Below are 22,656 nucleotides of genomic sequence, written 5' to 3' on the forward strand. Positions count from 1 at the left end.
GAAATGAAGGTTTTTTCTGACAGAGGCCAGAAAATCAAAACTTCTAAGCTCTTGTCAGGTACTTCATTCTGTTCTTCTTCCTTCCATAGCGCAGTCCATGGAAGTAATAGGGTTGATGGTTGCGGCAATGGACATAGTTCCTTTTGCACGAATTCATCTAAGACCATTGCACCTGGGCATGCTCAGACAGTGGAATGGGGATTATACAGACTTGTCTCCGACGATACAAGTAGATCAAATAACCAGAGATTCACTCCGTTGGTGGCTGACCCTGGACAACCTGTCACAGGGAATGAGCTTCCGCAGACCAGAATAGGTCATTGTCACGACCGACGCCAGTCTGGTGGGCTGGGGCGCGGTCTGGGAACCCCTGAAAACTCAGGGTCTATGGTTTCGGGAAGACTCTCTTCTCCCGATAAACATAATGGAACTGAGAGCGATATTCAATGCTCTCAAGGCTTGGCCTCGACTAGCAAAGGCCAAATTCATAAGGTTTCAATCAGTCATCATGACGACTGTTACATATATCAACCATCAGGGGGTAACAAGGAGTTCCCTGGCGATGGAGGAGCATCCGGGGGAGTGGGAACTCCATCTGGAAATCTTTGCCCAAATAACTCAATTATGGGGCATTCCAGACTTGGTTCTGATGGCCTCTCGTCAGAACTTCATGGTCCCTTGTTACGGGTCCAAATCCAGGGATCCCAAGGCGACTCTATTGGATACAATAGTAGCACCTTGGATCTTCAACCTAGCTTATGTATTCCCACCGTTTCCTCTCATTCCCAGGCTGGTAGCCAGGTTCAATCTGGAGAGGGCTTCGGTGACCTTGATAGTTCCTGTGTGGCCACGCAGGACTTGGTATGCAGACCTGGTGAATGTGTCATCGGCTCCACCATGGAAGCTACCTTTGAGACAGGACCTTCTTATTCAGGGTCCATTCGAACATCCGAATCTGGTTTTCCTCCAACTGACTGCTTGGAGTTTGAACGCTTGATTTTATCAAAGCGTGGGTTTTCAGATTCTGTAATAGATACTCTTATTCAGGCTAGGAAGCCTGTAACTAGAAAAATTTACCATAATATATGGAAAAAATATATCTGTTGGTGTGAATCTAAAGGATTCCCATGGAACAAGATAAAAATTCCTAAGATTCTTTCCTTTCTACAAGAAGGTTTGGAGAAAGGATTTTCTGCGAGTTCTCTGAAGGGACAGATCTCTGCTTTATCTGTTTTACTTCACAAAAGGCTGGCAGCTGTGCCAGACGTTTAAGCGTTTGTTCAGGCTCTGGAGTCTTAATCTAGTTCTTTCAGTTCTTCAAGGGGTTCCGTTTGAACCCTTACATTCCATAGATATTAAGTTATTATCTTGGAAAGTTTTGTTTTAGGTTGCAATTTCTTCCGCTAGAAGAGTTTCTGAGTTATCTGCTCTGCAGTGTTCTCCGCCCTATCTGGTCCATGCAGATAAGGTGGTTTTTACGTACTGAGCCTGGTTTTCTTCCGAAGGTTGTTTCCAACAAAAATATTAACCAGGAGATAGTTGTACCTTCTTTGTGTCCGAATCCAGTTTCATAGAAGGAACGTTTGTTACACAATTTGGACGTTGTCCGTGCTCTAAAATTCTATTTAGATGCTACAAAGGATTTCAGACAAACATCTTCCTTGTTTGTTGTTTATTCTGGTCAAAGGAGAGGTCAAAAAGCAACTTCTACCTCTCTATCTTTTTGGCTTAAAAGCGTCATCAGATTGGCTTATGAGACTGCCGGACGGCGGCCTCCTGAAAGAATCACAGCTCATTCCACTAGGGCCGTGGCTTCCACATGGGCCTTTAAGAACGAGGCTTCTGTTGATCAGATATGTAAGGCAGCGACTTGGTTCACTGCACACTTTTACCAAATTTTACAAATTTGATACTTTTGCTTCTTCTGAGGCTATTTTTGGGAGAAAGGTTTTGCAAACCGTGGTGCCTTCCATCTAGGTGACCTGATTTGCTCCCTCCCATCATCCGTGTCCTAAAGCTTTGGTATTGGTTCCCACAAGTAAGGATGACGCCGTGGACCGGACACACCTATGTTGGAGAAAACAGTATTTATGTTTACCTGATAAATTACTTTCTCCAACGGTGTGTCCGGTCCACGGCCCGCCCTGGTTTTTTAATCAGGTCTGATGATTTATTTTCTTTAACTACAGTCACCACGGTATTATATGATTTCTCCTATGCAAATATTCCTCCTTTACGTCGGTCGAATGACTGGGGAAGGCGGAGCCTAGGAGGGATCATGTGACCAGCTTTGCTGGGCTCTTTGCCATTTCCTGTTGGGGAAGAGAATATCCCACAAGTAAGGATGACGCCGTGGACCGGACACACCGTTGGAGAAAGTAATTTATCAGGTAAACATAAATACTGTTTTTTAGAGATTCATGTCCCTTTTAAGTTTCATTCTGCACACATGGAGCTCCCATTGCTATAGCAATTGTATTCTTTACAATTGAGCTGGCTGAGTATTGCGCATACAGAGAGAGCGGGTAGGACTGCTCTGTACCGCACTGAAATCAAGGAAGGACACGGGGGATGGAGATAACGAATGCCGGAATGCAAAAGAAACACTAAAATTATATAAATAATATATTGGTGAATTTAAAGAAAGTAAACTTAGTGACTATGGTACGGAGTATCTATATTAACATAATATGTGTGCTTAAAGCGCAAAAATACCATCACTTTAAGTTAAAAAAGGAATAAAAGGTAACATCCCTTTTAAAATGATGAATAATACATATTGCAATTAATTCTATTACGTATAACCCACAGCTTAGTGCTTTTTTATTACAGAAATAAAACAAACTGTTTTATATCCCTTTAAAATAATAAATGACTGAGCCTTATCGGTACATTGTTTTTATTGCAAGGGTCTGGAAAAAACCCTCAAATACAGCATGGTTGGAGAGTCTCTTTTGCTGTTTATCCCCCCAAAACCGCATATTCGTGCAGGAGCGAGCACTCAACCTGTGTGTGGGTTGTGTTCAAGCTTATTTCTGTGCTGGAACTTTTACATTTTGGAGTTGGACAAACGCTTTTTAATAGCCAGATGTGGGCTTTTTTTTTTTTTTTTTTTATTGAAACAAAAAATGATCTAACACAGTGAGTCAGAAAACATGATAGAGGGGACTCACAGGTCCCAAAATTTAGAAGATTACAATTTTTAAATAAGATATGAAGCATATGTTATTCATAAACATAACAATATCAATAAGTTCTGATATTGGAGAATAGTGTATAAGATAGGGAGAGATGGAATGGGGTAGGGAGGGGGGGGAAGGGGGATAAAAAGGGGAAGGCTGATATCATGTGAAAGTTCAGTTTTAGTCGGTAGACGTAATGTTAGGTGTCAATGTAGTGTCACTTCTTGCTCCCCAGTCTGCCCAATTGAGGTCAAAAAGGTCTGACTTGTTTAATGTATAGAATATATTTTTTTTTTCCATTGTATAGATATATGCCATTGAGTTGAGGAGAAATGTTTTTTCAGGATTTGGCAATAGCTGCCTTGATCACAATTAAGAGAGAGAAATACAGAAGTATGATTGGTGGTTAGGAAGAGTGTGGGTCCCAATCTGAAGGAGGGCGCTAGCAGGGGTATTATGGAGGGGTATACCCATTCTGGACAACACTCTGGAGCGTTTAGTCCACAAGGGTTTAAGTTTGGGGCATTCCCACCAAATATGTATTGTATCCCCAATGTGCCCGCAGTTACGCCAGCACATGGGGGAGGTGGAACCGTACATTTTGGCTAATCTCGTAGGAATGTAGTACCAATGTGTTAATAATTTATAATAGGTCTCACATGTATTGCTTTTTTAGTCAGTTTGAGTGGATTGCCATGTTTGCAAGGGGATAGTAGTATTCAGGAAAAACTCAAATTTTTGTAGATGAGATAACTTAGTTTCACAGTCTGTTTCCTATGAGAGAGTAATGCAAAGATAAAGGTCTGCGTAGTCTATTGCCTTGGTGCCAAATGACGTATCTTGTATTGTCTCTCCTCGACTTCATGTGAGTTACAACTGTTTTAAGGTATAGCCAATAAATTTTTGTTACTTTTTAATAAGGCTGTTTACATATGTCTTATGTTCTCTCACATGAACTTGTCACTGTGAAAATATACACGCAATAATCTTTGTTTATATGTGAGGGTAATGTCTGATTTCTCTTGTTAAGTGTGTTCAGTCCACGGGTCATCCATTACTTATGGGATATATTCTCCTTCCCAACAGGAAGTTGCAAGATGATCACCCAAGCAGAGCTGCTATACAGCTCCTCCCCTCACATGTCATATCCAGTCATTCTCTTGCAACCCTCAACAAAGAAGGAGGTCGCGAGAGGAGCTGGAGTTTTTTACTTAACTATTAACTATTCTTCAATCAAAAGTTTGTTATTTTAAATGGCACCGGAGTGTGCTGTTTTTCTATCTCAGGCAGTATTTGGAAGAAGAAACTGCCTGCGTTTTTTATCTATGATCTTAGCAGGCGTAACTAAGATCCACTGGCTGTTCTCGACATTCTGAGGAGTGGGGTAACTTCAGACTGGGAATAGCATGCGGGGTCCTCCTCAAATGAGGTATGTGCGGTACTTTATTTTCTGGGAATGGAATTGACTAAGAAAATACTGCTTTTACCGTATGATGTAAGTACAGCCTTAAATGCAGTAGTAGCAACTGGTATCAGGCTGATAAATGTATGCACAGTCGAGTTATATTCTAGGGACTAGAATTTGACTGACAAAATACTGTTAACACTGAAATAATACTTAAGCCTTCTCTGCAGTGGTAGCGACTGGTAGCAGGCTTAGTGATAGCTTTGCATGACATTGAAAAATGTTGTTTTTTAATAAAACGTTTACTGGCATGTTATTCGTTTTTTGTGAGGTACTTTGGTGATAAATCGCTTTGGGCATGATTTTTTCCACATGGCTAACATATTTTTCTGCATGGAAACCGTTATATCAGGGCTCCCACTGTTGTGATTGGAGTGGGAGGGCCCTTGTTTTAGCGCCTTGTTGCGCAGTTAAAATTATTGCACAGTCTTTCTGCTTCTTCCTCCTTGATCCAGGACGTCTCTGGAGAGCTCAGGGGTCTGCAAATTTCATTTGTGAGGGAGGTAATCAGTCACAGCAGATCTGTGACAGTGTGCTGACTGTGATTAAAAGCGTTAAATCTTAATTGATATCTGTTTTATCCATTTGGGTATCGAGGGGTTAATCATCCTTTTGCTAATGGGTGCAATCCTCTGCTAATAGTACACTTCTTGTTAAGAATTGTTTAATTAGATCTGTATTTTTGAAGCGCTGCAGCGTTTTTTATATTGCTTGTAAAACTTATTGAAAGTGATTTCCAAGCTTGTTAGTTTCATTGCTAAGTCTGTTTTAAACATGTCTGATTCAGAGGAAACTGTTTGTTCATCATGTTCAAAAGCCAATGTAGAGCCCAATAGAACGATGTGTACCAATTGTATTGATATTGCTTTGAATAAAAGTCAATCTGTACCGATAAAGAAGCTATCACCAGACAACGAGGGGGAAGTTATGCCGCCTAACTCTCCTCACGTGTCAGTACCTGCGTCTCCCGCTCGGGAGATGCGTAGGATTGAGACACCTAGTACATCTAGGCCCTTACAAATCACTTAACATGATATGGCTAATGTTATGAAAGAAGTATTATATAATATGCCCGAATTAAGGGGCAAACGCGATAGCTCTGGGTTAAGGACAGAGCGCGCTGATGACACGAGAGCCATGTCTGATACTGCGTCACAACTTGCAGAACATGAGGACGGTGAGCTTCATTCTGTCGGTGACGGTTCTGATTCGGGGAGACCGGATTCAGAAATTTTAAATTTAAGCTTGAGAACCTCCGTGTGTTACTAGGGGAGGTATTAGCGGCTCTGAATGATTGCGACACGGTGGCAATTCCAGAGAAATTGTGTAGGTTGGATAGATACTATGCGGTACCGGTGTGTACTGACGTTTTTCCTATACCAAAAAAACTTACAGAAATTATCAGTAAGGAGTGGGATAGACCCGGTGTGCCTTTTCTCCTGTTAAGTGTAGTCAGTCCACGGGTCATCATTACTTCTGGGATATTAACTCCTCCCCAACAGGAAGTGCAAGAGGATCACCCAAGCAGAGCTGCTATATAGCTCCTCCCCTCTACGTCACACCCAGTCATTCTCTTGCACCCAACTAATAGATAGGATGTGTGAGAGGACTGTGGTGATTATACTTGGTTTTATATCTTCAATCAAAAGTTTGTTATTTTAAAACAGCACCGGAGTGTGTTGTTCCTTCTCAGGTAGAATTTGAAGAAGAATCTACCTGATTCTTTGGATGATTTTAGCCGGCGTAGCTAAGATTCATTTTGCTGTTCTCGGCCATTCTGAGGAGTGAGGTAAACTTCAGATCAGGGGACAGCGGGCAGGTTCACCTGCAAAGAGGTATGTTGCAGTATATTATTTTCTGAGGAATGGAATTGACTGAGAAAATACTGCCAATACCGATATAATGTAAGTTCAGCCTTAAATGCAGTAGTAGCAACTGGTATCAGGCTGTTATGTATATATGTGTACACTTCAGTATTCTGGGGAATGGCACTTCACTGGGATAATACTATATGCATATAATTTTTAGCCTAACTTGCAGTGGGAACGTCTAGCAACAGGCTGTTTAATGACATTTCATGTTATTTGATTTTAAACGTTTTTGCTGGCATGCTAAATTGTTTAATTCTCTGAGGTACTGGGTGAAAAATTGTTTTGGGCACTGTTTTTCCACTTGGCTGTCGTTTATTTTAATTTAAGACAGTTTACTGAACTTCCCTCACTGCTGTGTGTGAGGGGGAGGGGCCTATTTTGGCGCTTTTGCTACGCATCAGAAATTCAGTCAAAAGTCTGTTTCTCTCCCTGCATGATCCGGATCGTCTCTACAGAGCTCAAGGGTCTTCAAAAATTATTTTGAGGGAGGTAATCACTCACAGCAGACCTGTGAGATTGTGCTTTGACTGTGATAAAAAACGTTTATTTCTCCAACATAGGTGTGTCCGGTCCACGGCGTCATCCTTACTTGTGGGATATTCTCTTCCCCAACAGGAAATGGCAAAGAGCCCAGCAAAGCTGGTCACATGATCCCTCCTAGGCTCCGCCTACCCCAGTCATTCTCTTTGCCGTTGTACAGGCAACATCTCCACGGAGATGGCTTAGAGTTTTTTAGTGTTTAACTGTAGTTTTTATTATTCAATCAAGAGTTTGTTATTTTAAAATAGTGCTGGTATGTACTATTTACTCAGAAACAGAAAAGAGATGAAGATTTCTGTTTGTATGAGGAAAATGATTTTAGCAACCGTCACTAAAATCCATGGCTGTTCCACACAGGACTGTTGAGAGCAATTAACTTCAGTTGGGGGAACAGTGAGCAGTCTCTTGCTGCTTGAGGTATGACACATTCTAACAAGACGATGTAATGCTGGAAGCTGTCATTTTCCCTATGGGATCCGGTAAGCCATGTTTATTACGATCGTAAATAAGGGCTTCAAAAAGGGCTTATTAAGACTGTAGACTCTTTCTGGGCTAAATCGATTCATTATTAACACATATTTAGCCTTGAGGAATCATTTTATCTGGGTATTTTGATATATAATATCGGCAGGCACTGTTTTAGACACCTTATTCTTTAGGGGCTTTCCCAAAGCATAGGCAGAGCCTCATTTTCGCGCCGGTGTTGCGCACTTGTTTTTGAGAGGCATGGCATGCAGTCGCATGTGAGAGGAGCTCTGATACTTAGAAAAGACTTTCTGAAGGCGTCATTTGGTATCGTATTCCCCTTGGGGCTTGGTTGGGTCTCAGCAAAGCAGATACCAGGGACTGTAAAGGGGTTAAAGTTAAAAACGGCTCCGGTTCCGTTATTTTAAGAGTTAAAGCTTCCAAATTTGGTGTGCAATACTTTTAAGGCTTTAAGACACTGTGGTGAAATTTTGGTGAATTTTGAACAATTCCTTCATGTTTTTTCGCAATTGCAGTAATAAAGTGTGTTCAGTTTAAAATTTAAAGTGACAGTAACGGTTTTATTTTAAAACGTTTTTTGTACTTTGTTATCAAGTTTATGCCTGTTTAACATGTCTGAACTACCAGATAGACTGTGTTCTGAATGTGGGGAAGCCAGAATTCCTATTCATTTAAATAAATGTGATTTATGTGACAATGACAATGATGCCCAAGATGATTCCTCAAGTGAGGGGAGTAAGCATGGTACTGCATCATTCCCTCCTTCGTCTACACGAGTCTTGCCCACTCAGGAGGCCCCTAGTACATCTAGCGCGCCAATACTCCTTACTATGCAACAATTAACGGCTGTAATGGATAATTCTGTCAAAAACATTTTAGCCAAAATGAACCCTTATCAGCGTAAGCGCGACTGCTCTGTGTTAGATACTGAAGAGCATGACGACGCTGATAATAATATTTCTGAAGGGCCCCTAACCCAGTCTGATGGGGCCAGGGAGGTTTTGTCTGAGGGAGAAATTACTGATTCAGGGAACATTTCTCAACAAGCTGAACCTGATGTGATTGCATTTAAATTTAAGTTGGAACATCTCCGCATTCTGCTTAAGGAGGTATTATCCACTCTGGATGATTGTGACAAGTTGGTCATCCCAGAGAAACTATGTAAAATGGACAAGTTCCTAGAGGTGCCGGGGCCCCCAGAAGCTTTTCCTATACCCAAGCGGGTGGCGGACATTGTTAATAAAGAATGGGAAAGGCCCGGTATTCCTTTCGTCCCTCCCCCCATATTTAAAAAATTGTTTCCTATGGTCGACCCCAGAAAGGACTTATGGCAGACAGTCCCCAAGGTCGAGGGAGCGGTTTCCACTTTAAACAAACGCACCACTATACCCATAGAGGATAGTTGTGCTTTCAAAGATCCTATGGATAAAAAATTAGAAGGTTTGCTTAAAAAGATGTTTGTTCAGCAGGGTTACCTTCTACAACCAATTTCATGCATTGTCCCTGTCGCTACAGCCGCATGTTTCTGGTTCGATGAGCTGATAAAGGCGGTCGATAGGGATTCTTCTCCTTATGAGGAGATTATGGACAGAATCAATGCTCTTAAATTGGCTAATTCTTTCACCCTAGACGCCACTTTGCAATTGGCTAGGTTAGCGGCTAAGAATTCTGGGTTTGCTATTGTGGCGCGCAGAGCGCTTTGGTTGAAATCTTGGTCGGCTGATGCGTCTTCCAAGAACAAGCTACTTAACATTCCTTTCAAGGGGAAAACGCTGTTTGGCCCTGACTTGAAAGAGATTATCTCTGATATCACTGGGGGTAAGGGCCACGCCCTTCCTCAGGATCGGCCTTTCAAGGCAAAAAATAAACCTAATTTTCGTCCCTTTCGTAGAAACGGACCAGCCCAAAGTGCTACGTCCTCTAAGCAAGAGGGTAATACTTCTCAAGCCAAGCCAGCTTGGAGACCAATGCAAGGCTGGAACAAGGGTAAGCAGGCCAAGAAACCTGCCACTGCTACCAAGACAGCATGAAATGTTGGCCCCCGATCCGGGACCGGATCTGGTGGGGGGCAGACTCTCTCTCTTCGCTCAGGCTTGGGCAAGAGATGTTCTGGATCCTTGGGCGCTAGAAATAGTCTCCCAAGGTTATCTTCTGGAATTCAAGGGACTTCCCCCAAGGGGGAGGTTCCACAGGTCTCAGTTGTCTTCAGACCACATAAAAAGACAGGCATTCTTACATTGTGTAGAAGACCTGTTAAAAATGGGAGTGATTCATCCTGTTCCATTAAGAGAACAAGGGATGGGATTCTACTCCAATCTGTTCATAGTTCCCAAAAAAGAGGGAACGTTCAGACCAATCTTAGATCTCAAGATCTTAAACAAGTTTCTCAAGGTTCCATCGTTCAAGATGGAAACCATTCGAACTATTCTTCCTTCCATCCAGGAAGGTCAATTCATGACCACGGTGGATTTAAAGGATGCGTATCTACATATTCCTATCCACAAGGAACATCATCGGTTCCTGAGGTTCGCATTCCTGGACAAACATTACCAGTTCGTGGCGCTTCCTTTCGGATTAGCCACTGCTCCAAGGATTTTCACAAAGGTACTAGGGTCCCTTCTAGCTGTGCTAAGACCAAGGGGCATTGCTGTAGTACCTTACTTGGACGACATTCTAATTCAAGCGTCGTCCCTTCCTCAAGCAAAGGCTCACACGGACATTGTCCTGGCCTTTCTCAGATCTCACGGATGGAAAGTGAACGTGGAAAAGAGTTCTCTATCTCCGTCAACAAGGGTTCCCTTCTTGGGAACAATAATAGACTCCTTAGAAATGAGGATTTTTCTGACAGAGGCCAGAAAAACAAAACTTCTAGACTCTTGTCGGATACTTCATTCCGTTCCTCTTCCTTCCATAGCTCAGTGCATGGAAGTGATCGGGTTGATGGTAGCGGCAATGGACATAGTTCCTTTTGCGCGCATTCATCTAAGACCATTACAACTGTGCATGCTCAGTCAGTGGAATGGGGACTATACAGACTTGTCTCCGAAGATACAAGTAAATCAGAGGACCAGAGACTCACTCCGTTGGTGGCTGTCCCTGGACAACCTGTCACGAGGGATGACATTCCGCAGACCAGAGTGGGTCATTGTCACGACCGACGCCAGTCTGATGGGCTGGGGCGCGGTCTGGGGATCCCTGAAAGCTCAGGGTCTTTGGTCTCGGGAAGAATCTCTGTTACCGATAAATATTCTGGAACTGAGAGCGATATTCAATGCTCTCAAGGCTTGGCCTCAGCTAGCGAGGGCCAAGTTCATACGGTTTCAATCAGACAACATGACAACTGTTGCGTACATCAACCATCAGGGGGGAACAAGGAGTTCCCTGGCGATGGAAGAAGTGACCAAAATCATTCTATGGGCGGAGTCTCACTCCTGCCACCTGTCTGCTATCCACATCCCAGGAGTGGAAAATTGGGAAGCGGATTTTCTGAGTCGTCAGACATTGCATCCGGGGGAGTGGGAACTCCATCCGGAAATCTTTGCCCAAGTCACTCAGCTGTGGGGCATTCCAGACATGGATCTGATGGCCTCTCGTCAGAACTGCAAAGTTCCTTGCTACGGGTCCAGATCCAGGGATCCCAAGGCGGCTCTAGTGGATGCACTAGTAGCACCTTGGACCTTCAAACTAGCTTATGTGTTCCCGCCGTTTCCTCTCATCCCCAGGCTGGTAGCCAGGATCAATCAGGAGAGGGCGTCGGTGATCTTGATAGCTCCTGCGTGGCCACGCAGGACTTGGTATGCAGATCTGGTGAATATGTCATCGGCTCCACCTTGGAAGCTACCTTTGAGACGAGACCTTCTTGTTCAGGGTCCGTTCGAACATCCGAATCTGGTTTCACTCCAGCTGACTGCTTGGAGATTGAACGCTTGATCTTATCGAAGCGAGGGTTCTCAGATTCTGTTATCGATACTCTTGTTCAGGCCAGAAAGCCTGTAACTAGAAAGATTTACCACAAAATTTGGAAAAAATATATCTGTTGGTGTGAATCTAAAGGATTCCCTTGGGACAAGGTTAAGATTCCTAGGATTCTATCCTTCCTTCAAGAAGGATTGGAAAAAGGATTATCTGCAAGTTCCCTGAAGGGACAGATTTCTGCCTTGTCTGTGTTACTTCACAAAAAGCTGGCCGCTGTGCCAGATGTTCAAGCCTTTGTTCAGGCTCTGGTTAGAATTAAGCCTGTTTACAAACCTTTGACTCCTCCTTGGAGTCTCAATTTAGTTCTTTCAGTTCTTCAGGGGGTTCCGTTTGAACCCTTACATTCCGTTGATATTAAGTTATTATCTTGGAAAGTTTTGTTTTTAGTTGCAATTTCTTCTGCTAGAAGAGTTTCAGAATTATCTGCTCTGCAGTGTTCTCCTCCTTATCTGGTGTTCCATGCAGATAAGGTGGTTTTACGTACTAAACCTGGTTTTCTTCCAAAAGTTGTTTCTAACAAAAACATTAACCAGGAGATTATCGTACCTTCTCTGTGTCCGAAACCAGTTTCAAAGAAGGAACGTTTGCTGCACAATTTGGATGTTGTTCGCGCTCTAAAATTCTATTTAGATGCTACAAAGGATTTTAGACAAACATCTTCCTTGTTTGTTGTTTATTCCGGTAAAAGGAGAGGTCAAAAAGCAACTTCTACCTCTCTCTCTTTTTGGATTAAAAGCATCATCAGATCGGCTTATGAGACTGCCGGGCGGCAGCCTCCCGAAAGAATCACAGCTCATTCCACTAGGGCTGTGGCTTCCACATGGGCCTTCAAGAACGAGGCTTCTGTTGATCAGATATGTAGGGCAGCGACTTGGTCTTCACTGCACACTTTTACCAAATTTTACAAGTTTGATACTTTTGCTTCTTCTGAGGCTATTTTTGGGAGAAAGGTTTTGCAAGCCGTGGTGCCTTCCATTTAGGTGACCTGATTTGCTCCCTCCCTTCATCCGTGTCCTAAAGCTTTGGTATTGGTTCCCACAAGTAAGGATGACGCCGTGGACCGGACACACCTATGTTGGAGAAAACAGAATTTATGTTTACCTGATAAATTACTTTCTCCAACGGTGTGTCCGGTCCACGGCCCGCCCTGGTTTTTTTAATCAGGTCTGATAATTTATTTTCTTTAACTACAGTCACCACGGTACCATATGGTTTCTCCTATGCAAATATTCCTCCTTAACGTCGGTCGAATGACTGGGGTAGGCGGAGCCTAGGAGGGATCATGTGACCAGCTTTGCTGGGCTCTTTGCCATTTCCTGTTGGGGAAGAGAATATCCCACAAGTAAGGATGACGCCGTGGACCGGACACACCGTTGGAGAAAGTAATTTATCAGGTAAACATAAATTCTGTTATTTTGTACATTTTTTTCTGCTATTAAGGGTTAGTTATCCATTACTAATGGGGGCAATCCTTTGCTAAATTTATGCCTTTACCGGGAAAAATTTGGTTTTTATAATTTCTCCGGTTCATTGTTATTCAACTGTCATAATTTTTTTCTGTGCTTCTTAAAGGCACAGTGCGTTTTCCATATTACTTGTAATTTGAGTGAAAAGTATTTCCAAGCTTGCTAGTTTAATTGCTAGTTTGTTAAACATGTCTGACTCAGAGGAATATCTCTGTGCTATATGTGCAAAAGCCAAGGTGGAGCCCAATAGAAATTTATGTACTGATTGCATTGATGCTACTTTAAATAAAAGTCATTCTGTACAAATTGAACATCATTCACCAAACAACGAGGGGGAAGTTATGCCGACTAACTTGCCTCACGTGTCAGTACCTGCATCTCCCGCTCGGGAGGTGCGTGATATTGTAACGCCGAGTACTTCAGGGCGGCCATTACAAATCACACTACAGGACATGGCTAATGTTATGACTGAAGTTTTGTCTAAATTACCAGAACTTAGAGGTAAGCGAGATCACTCTGGGGTGAGAACAGAGTGTGCTGATAATATTAGGGCCATGTCAGATACTGCGTCACAATTTGCAGAACATGAGGACGGAGAGCTTCATTCTGCGGGTGACGGATCTGATCCAAATAAACTGGATTCAGACATTTCAAATTTTAAGTTTAAGCTGGAAAACCTCCGTGTATTACTAGGGGAGGTGTTAGCGGCTCTGAATGATTGTAACACAGTTGCAATACCAGAGAAAATGTGTAGGTTGGATAAATATTTTGCGGTACCGTCGAGTACTGACGTTTTTCCTATACCTAAGAGACTTACTGAAATTGTTACTAAGGAGTGGGATAGACCCGGTGTGCCTTTCTCACCCCCTCCTATATTCAGAAAGATGTTTCCAATAGACGCCACCACACGGGACTTATGGCAAACGGTCCCTAAGGTGGAGGGAGCAGTTTCTACTTTAGCTAAGCGTACCACTATCCCGGTGGAGGATAGCTGTGCCTTTTCAGATCCAATGGATAAAAAGTTAGAGGGTTACCTTAAGAAAATGTTTGTTCAACAAGGTTTTATATTGCAACCCCTTGCATGCATTGCGCCTGTCACGGCTGCAGCAGCATTTTGGTTTGAGTCTCTGGAAGAGACCCTTGACTCAGCTCCATTAGATGAGATTACACACAAGCTTAAAACCCTTAAGCTAGCTAATTCATTTATTTCTGATGCCGTAGTACATTTAACTAAACTTACGGCTAAGAATTCCGGATTCGCCATTCAGGCGCGCAGAGCGCTGTGGCTAAAATCCTGGTCAGCTGATGTTACTTCTAAATCTAAATTACTTAACATACCTTTCAAAGGGCAGACCTTATTCGGGCCCGGTTTGAAAGAAATTATCGCTGACATTACAGGAGGTAAAGGCCATGCCCTGCCTCAAGACAGAGCCAAACCTAGGGCTAGACAGTCTAATTTTCGTGCCTTTCGTAACTTCAAGGCAGGAGCAGCATCAACTTCCTCTGCACCAAAACAGGAAGGAGCTGTTGCTCGCTACAGACAAGGCTGGAAACCTAACCAGTCCTGGAACAAGGGCAAGCAGGCCAGAAAACCTGCTGCTGCCCCTAAGACAGCATGAAGTGAGGGCCCCCGATCCGGGAACAGATCTAGTGGGGGGCAGACTTTCTCTCTTTGCCCAGGCTTGGGCAAGAGATGTTCAGGATCCCTGGGCGTTAGAGATCATATCTCAGGGATATCTTCTGGACTTCAAAGCCTCTCCCCCAAAAGGGAGATTTCTTCTTTCAAGGTTGTCAACAAACCAGATAAAGAAAGAGGCGTTTCTACGCTGTGTACAAGATCTTTTACTAATGGGAGTGATCCATCCGGTTCCGCGGTCGGAACACGGACAAGGGTTTTACTCAAATCTGTTTGTGGTTCCCAAGAAAGAAGGAACCTTCAGACCAATCTTGGATTTAAAGATCCTAAACAAATTCCTAAGAGTTCCATCGTTCAAAATGGAAACTATTCGGACAATCTTACCCATGATCCAAAAGGGTCAGTACATGACCACAGTGGATTTAAAGGATGCCTACCTTCATATACCGATTCACAAAGATCATTACCGGTATCTAAGGTTTGCCTTCCTAGACAGGCATTACCAGTTTGTAGCTCTTCCATTCGGGTTGGCTACGGCTCCAAGAATCTTCACAAAGGTTCTGGGCTCTCTTCTGGCGGTACTAAGACCGCAAGGAATTTCGGTGGCTCCGTACCTAGACGACATTCTGATACAAGCGTCAAGCTTTCAAACTGCCAAGTCTCATACAGAGTTAGTACTGGCATTTCTAAGGTCGCATGGGTGGAAGGTGAACGAAGAGGAGAGTTTTCTCTTACCACTCACAAGAGTTCCCTTCTTGGGGACTCTTATAGATTCTGTAGAAATGAAGATTTACCTGACAGAAGACAGGTTAACAAAGCTTCAAAATGCTTGCCGTGTCCTTCATTCCATTCAACACCCGTCAGTGGCTCAATGCATGGAGGTAATCGGCTTAATGGTAGCGGCAATGGACATAGTACCCTTTGCACGCCTACATCTCAGACCGTTGCAATTGTGCATGCTAAGTCAGTGGAATGGGGATTACTCAGATTTGTCCCCTACTCTGAATCTGGATCAAGAGACCAGAAATTCTCTTCTATGGTGGCTTTCTCGGCCACATCTGTCCAGGGGGATGCCATTCAGCAGACCAGATTGGACAATTGTAACAACAGACGCCAGCCTACTAGGTTGGGGCGCTGTCTGGAATTCCCTGAAGGCTCAGGGATCATGGACTCAGGAGGAGAGTCTCCTTCCAATAAACATTCTGGAATTGAGAGCAGTTCTCAATGCCCTTCTGGCTTGGCCTCAGTTAACAACTCGGGGGTTCATCAGGTTTCAGTCGGACAACATCACGACTGTAGCTTACATCAACCATCAAGGAGGGACAAGAAGCTCCCTAGCGATGATGGAAGTATCAAAGATAATTCGCTGGGCAGAGTCTCACTCTTGCCACCTGTCAGCGATCCACATTCCTGGAGTGGAGAACTGGGAGGCGGATTTCCTAAGTCGTCAGACTTTTCATCCGGGGGAGTGGGAACTTCATCCGGAGGTCTTTGCCCAAATACTTCGACTTTGGGGCAAACCAGAGATAGATCTCATGGCGTCTCGCCAGAACGCCAAGCTTCCTTGTTACGGGTCCAGGTCCAGGGACCCGGGAGCGGTCCTGGTAGATGCTTTGACAGCACCATGGACCTTCGGGATGGCCTATGTGTTTCCACCCTTCCCGATGCTTCCTCGATTGATTGCCAGGATCAAACAGGAAAGAGCATCGGTAATTCTAATAGCGCCTGCGTGGCCACGCAGGACCTGGTATGCAGATCTAGTGGACATGTCATCCTGTCCACCTTGGTCTCTGCCTCTGAAAGGACCCTGAATTAGAAGGTCCTGTCTCAAACATCAAAATCTAATTTCTCTGAAGCTGACTGCTTGGAAATTGAACGCTTGATTTTATCAAAGCGTGGTTTTTCGGAGTCAGTTATTGATACCTTAATACAGGCTAGGAAACCTGTTACCAGAAAGATTTACCATAAAATATGGCGTAAATACTTACATTGGTGCGAATCCAAGAGTTACTCATGGAGTAAGGTTAGGATTCCTAGGATATTGTCTTTTCTACAAGAGGGTTTAGAAAAGGGTTTATCTGCTAATTCCTTAAAGGGACAGATCTCAGCTCTGTCCATTCTTTTACACAAACGTCTGTCAGAAGTTCCAGACGTTCAGGCTTTTTGCCAGGCTTTGGCCAGGATTAAGCCTGTGTTTAAAACTGTTGCTCCACCATGGAGCTTAAATTTAGTTCTTAACGTTTTACAGGGTGTTCCGTTTGAAACCCTTCATTCCATTGATATCAAGCTGTTATCTTGGAAAGTTCTGTTTTTAATAGCTATTTCTCCAACATAGGTGTGTCCGGTCCACGGCGTCATCCTTACTTGTGGGATATTCTCTTCCCCAACAGGAAATGGCAAAGAGCCCAGCAAAGCTGGTCACATGATCCCTCCTAGGCTCCGCCTACCCCAGTCATTCTCTTTGCCGTTGTACAGGCAACATCTCCACGGAGATGGCTTAGAGTTTTTTAGTGTTTAACTGTAGTTTTTCATTATTCAATCAAGAGTTTGTTATTTTCAAATAGTGCTGGTACGTACTATTTACTCAGAAACAGAAAAGAGATGAAGAATTCTGTTTGTATGAGGAAAATGATTTTAGCAACCGTAACTAAAATCCATGGCTGTTCCACACAGGACTGTTGAGAGCATTAACTTCAGTTGGGGGAACAGTTTGCAGTCCTTGCTGCTTGAGGTATGACACATTCTAACAAGACGATGTAATGCTGGAAGCTGTCATTTTCCCTATGGGATCCGGTAAGCCATGTTTATTACGATTGTAAATAAGGGCTTCACAAGGGCTTATTTAGACTGTAGACATTTTTTGGGCTAAATCGATTGATATTAACACTTATTTAGCCTTGAGGAATCATTTATTCTGGGTATTTTGATATAATAATATCGGCAGGCACTGTTTTAGACACCTTATTCTTTAGGGGCTTTCCCAAAGCATAGGCAGAGTCTCATTTTCGCGCCGGTGTTGCGCACTTGTTTTTGAGAGGCATGGCATGCAGTCGCATGTGAGAGGAGCTCTGATACTTATAAAAGACTTCTGAAGGCATCATTTGGTATCGTATTCCCCTTGGGTTTGGTTGGGTCTCAGCAAAGCAGATACCAGGGACTGTAAAGGGGTTAAAGCTTAAAACGGCTCCGGTTCCGTTATTTTAAGGGTTAAAGCTTCCAAAATTGGTGTGCAATATTTTCAAGGCTTTAAGACACTGTGGTGAAAGTTTGGTGAATTTTGAACAATTCCTTCATGTTTTTTCGCAATTGCAGTAATAAAGTGTGTTCAGTTTAAAATTTAAAGTGACAGTAACGGTTTTATTTCAAAACGTTTTTTGTACCTAATTTTCGTCCCTTTCGTAAAAACGGACCAGCCCAAGGTGCTACGTCCTCTAAGCAAGAAGGTAATACTTCTCAGGCCAAGCCAGCTTGGAGACCAATGCAAGGCTGGAACAAGGGAAAGCAGGCAAAGAAACCTGCCTCTGCTACCAAGACAGCATGAAATATCGGCCCCCGATCCGGGACCGGATCTGGTGGGGGGCAGACTCTCTCTCTTCGCTCAGGCTTGGGCAAGAGATGTTCTGGATCCCTGGGCGCTAGAAATAGTCTCCCAGGGTTATCTTCTGGAATTCAAGGGACTTCCCCCAAGGGGAAGGTTCCACAGGTCTCAGTTGTCTTCAGACCACATAAAAAGACAGGCGTTCTTACATTGCGTAGAAGACCTGTTAAAAATGGGAGTGATTCATCCTGTTCCATTGAGAGAACAAGGGATGGGGTTCTACTCCAATCTGTTCATAGTTCCCAAAAAAGAGGGAACATTCAGACCAATCCTAGATCTCAAGATCTTAAACAAATTTCTCAAGGTCCCATCTTTCAAGATGGAAACCATTCGAACTATTCTTCCTTCCATCCAGGAAGGTCAATTCATGACCACGGTGGATTTAAAGGATGCGTATCTACATATTCCTATCCACAAGGAACATCATCGGTTCCTAAGGTTTGCATTCCTGGACAAACATTACCAGTTCGTGGCGCTTCCTTTCGGATTAGCCACTGCTCCAAGGATTTTCACAAAGGTACTAGGGTCCCTTCTAGCTGTGCTAAGACCAAGGGGCATTGCAGTAGTACCTTACCTGGACGACATTCTGATTCAAGCGTCGTCCCTCCCTCGAGCAAAGGCTCACACGGACATCGTCCTGGCCTTTCTCAGATCGCACGGCTGGAAAGTGAACGTGGAAAAGAGTTCTCTATCCCCGTCAACAAGGGTTCCCTTCTTGGGAACAATTATAGACTCCTCAGAAATGAGGATTTTTCTAACAGAGGCCAGAAAGACAAAGCTTCTGGACTCTTGTCGAATACTTCATTCCGTCCCTCTTCCTTCCGTAGCTCAGTGCATGGAAGTGATCGGGTTGATGGTAGCGGCAATGGACATAGTTCCTTTTGCGCGCATTCATCTAAGACCATTACAACTGTGCATGCTCAGTCAGTGGAATGGGGACTATACAGACTTGTCTCCAAAGATACAAGTAAATCAGAGGACCAGAGACTCACTCCGTTGGTGGCTGTCCCTGGACAACCTGTCACGAGGGATGACATTCCACAGACCAGAGTGGGTCATTGTCACGACCGACGCCAGTCTGATGGGCTGGGGCGCGGTCTGGGGATCCCTGAAAGCTCAGGGTCTTTGGTCTCGGGAAGAATCTCTTCTACCGATAAATATTCTGGAACTGAGAGCGATATTCAATGCTCTCAAGGCTTGGCCTCAGCTAGCGAGGACCAAGTTCATACGGTTTCAATCAGACAACATGACGACTGTTGCGTACATCAACCATCAGGGGGGAACAAGGAGTTCCCTAGCGATGGAAGAAGTGACCAAGATCATTCTATGGGCGGAGTCTCACTCCTGCCACCTGTCTGCTATCCACATCCCGGGAGTGGAAAATTGGGAAGCGGATTTTCTGTGTCGTCAGACATTGCATCCGGGGGAGTGGGAACTCCATCCGGAAATCTTTGCCCAAGTCACTCAACTTTGGGGCATTCCAGACATGGATCTGATGGCCTCTCGTCAGAACTTCAAAGTTCCTTGCTACGGGTCCAGATCCAGGGATCCCAAGCCGGCTCTAGTGGATGCACTAGTAGCACCTTGGACCTTCAAACTAGCTTATGTGTTCCCGCCGTTTCCTCTCATCCCCAGGCTGGTAGCCAGGATCAATCAGGAGAGGGCGTCGGTGATCTTGATAGCTCCTGCGTGGCCACGCAGGACTTGGTATGCAGATCTGGTGAATATGTCATCGGCTCCACCTTGGAAGCTACCTTTGAGACGAGACCTTCTTGTTCAGGGTCCGTTCGAACATCCGAATCTGGTTTCACTCCAGCTGACTGCTTGGAGATTGAACGCTTGATTTTATCGAAGCGAGGTTTCTCAGATTCTGTTATCGATACTCTTGTTCAGGCCAGAAAGCCTGTAACTAGAAAGATTTACCACAAAATTTGGAAAAAATATATCTGTTGGTGTGAATCTAAAGGATTCCCTTGGGACAAGGTTAAGATTCCTAGGATTCTATCCTTCCTTCAAGAAGGATTGGAAAAAGGATTATCGGCAAGTTCCCTGAAGGGACAGATTTCTGCCTTGTCGGTGTTACTTCACAAAAAACTGGCAGCTGTGCCAGATGTTCAAGCCTTTGTTCAGGCTCTGGTTAGAATCAAGCCTGTTTACAAACCTTTGACTCCTCCTTGGAGTCTCAATTTAGTTCTTTCAGTTCTTCAGGGGGTTCCGTTTGAACCCTTACATTCCGTTGATATTAGGTTATTATCTTGGAAAGTTTTGTTTTTAGTTGCAATTTCTTCTGCTAGAAGAGTTTCAGAATTATCTGCTCTGCAGTGTTCTCCTCCTTATCTGGTGTTCCATGCAGATAAGGTGGTTTTACGTACTAAACCTGGTTTTCTTCCAAAAGTTGTTTCTAACAAAAACATTAACCAGGAGATTATCGTACCTTCTCTGTGTCCGAAACCAGTTTCAAAGAAGGAACGCTTGTTGCACAATTTGGATGTTGTTCGCGCTCTAAAATTCTATTTAGATGCTACAAAGGATTTTAGACAAACATCTTCCCTGTTTGTTGTTTATTCAGGTAAAAGGAGAGGTCAAAAAGCAACTTCTACCTCTCTCTCTTTTTGGATTAAAAGCATCATCAGATTGGCTTACGAGACTGCCGGACGGCAGCCTCCCGAAAGAATCACGGCTCATTCCACTAGGGCTGTGGCTTCCACATGGGCCTTCAAGAACGAGGCTTCTGTTGATCAGATATGTAGGGCAGCGACTTGGTCTTCACTGCACACTTTTACCAAATTTTACAAGTTTGATACTTTTGCTTCTTCTGAGGCTATTTTTGGGAGAAAGGTTTTGCAAGCCGTGGTGCCTTCCATTTAGGTGACCTGATTTGCTCCCTCCCTTCATCCGTGTCCTAAAGCTTTGGAATTGGTTCCCACAAGTAAGGATGACGCCGTGGACCGGACACACCTATGTTGGAGAAAACAGAATTTATGTTTACCTGATAAATTTCTTTCTCCAACGGTGTGTCCGGTCCACGGCCCGCCCTGGTTTTTTAATCAGGTCTGATAATTTATTTTCTTTAACTACAGTCACCACGGTACCATATGGTTTCTCCTATGCTATTATTCCTCCTTAACGTCGGTCGAATGACTGGGGTAGGCGGAGCCTAGGAGGGATCATGTGACCAGCTTTGCTGGGCTCTTTGCCATTTCCTGTTGGGGAAGAGAATATCCCACAAGTAAGGATGACGCCGTGGACCGGACACACCGTTGGAGAAAGAAATTTATCAGGTAAGCATAAATTCTGTTTTCCTCGGCTCGTAGAGTCTCTGAGTTATCAGCCTTACATTGTGATTCTCCGTATCTGATTTTTCATTCAGATAAGGTAGTTCTGCGTACTAAACCTAGGTTCTTACCTAAGGTTGTCACTAACAAGAATATCAATCAAGAGATTGTTGTGCCATCATTGTGTCCTAATCCTTCTTCAAAGAAGGAACGACTTCTGCACAATCTAGATGTAGTCCGTGCCCTGAAATTTTATTTACAGGCAACTAAAGATTTTCGCCAAACTTCTTCCCTGTTTGTCATTTATTCTGGACAGAGGAGAGGTCAAAAAGCTTCTGCTACCTCTCTCTCTTTTTGGCTTCGTAGCATAATACGTTTAGCCTATGAGACTGCTGGACAGCAGCCTCCTGAAAGAATTACAGCTCATTCCACTAGAGCTGTGGCTTCCACTTGGGCCTTTAAGAACGAGGCCTCTGTTGAACAGATTTGCAAGGCTGCAACTTGGTCTTCTCTTCATACTTTTTCCAAATTTTACAAATTTGACACTTTTGCTTCTTCGGAGGCTGTTTTTGGGAGAAAGGTTCTTCAGGCAGTGGTCCCTTCCGTATAAAGATCCTGCCTGTCCTTCCCGTCATCCGTGTACTTTAGCTTTGGTATTGGTATCCCAGAAGTAATGATGACCCGTGGACTGACTACACTTAACAGGAGAAAACATAATTTATGCTTACCTGATAAATTCCTTTCTCCTGTAGTGTAGTCAGTCCACGGCCCGCCCTGTTTTTTATGGCAGGTCTAAATTTTTAAATTATACTCCAGTCACCACTGCACCCTATAGTTTCTCCTTTCTCGTTTGGTTCTCGGTCGAATGACTGGGTGTGACGTAGAGGGGAGGAGCTATATAGCAGCTCTGCTTGGGTGATCCTCTTGCACTTCCTGTTGGGGAGGAGTTAATATCCCAGAAGTAATGATGACCCGTGGACTGACTACACTACAGGAGAAAGGAATTTATCAGGTAAGCATAAATTATGTTTTTCCCCTCCCCCGATATTTAGAAAAATGTTCCCTATAGACGCCACCACACGAGACTTATGGCAGACGGTCCCTAAGGTGGAGGGAGCAGTTTCTACGTTAGCCAAGCGTACCACTATCCCGGTGGAGGATA

The 22,656-nt window shown here is 43.9% G+C and overlaps 1 protein-coding gene across 1 annotated transcript in view; it reads left to right on the top strand.

The window, feature by feature from the left end:
• Nucleotides 1–22,656, top strand: part of MRPS15 (mitochondrial ribosomal protein S15) — an 88,540-nt gene that overhangs the window by 50,609 nt on the left and 15,275 nt on the right. The gene's annotated exons all lie outside the window — the stretch shown is intronic.

The sequence above is a fragment of the Bombina bombina genome, chromosome 3 (genome assembly GCF_027579735.1).
Source record: "Bombina bombina isolate aBomBom1 chromosome 3, aBomBom1.pri, whole genome shotgun sequence".
NCBI classification, from domain to species: domain Eukaryota; kingdom Metazoa; phylum Chordata; class Amphibia; order Anura; family Bombinatoridae; genus Bombina; species Bombina bombina.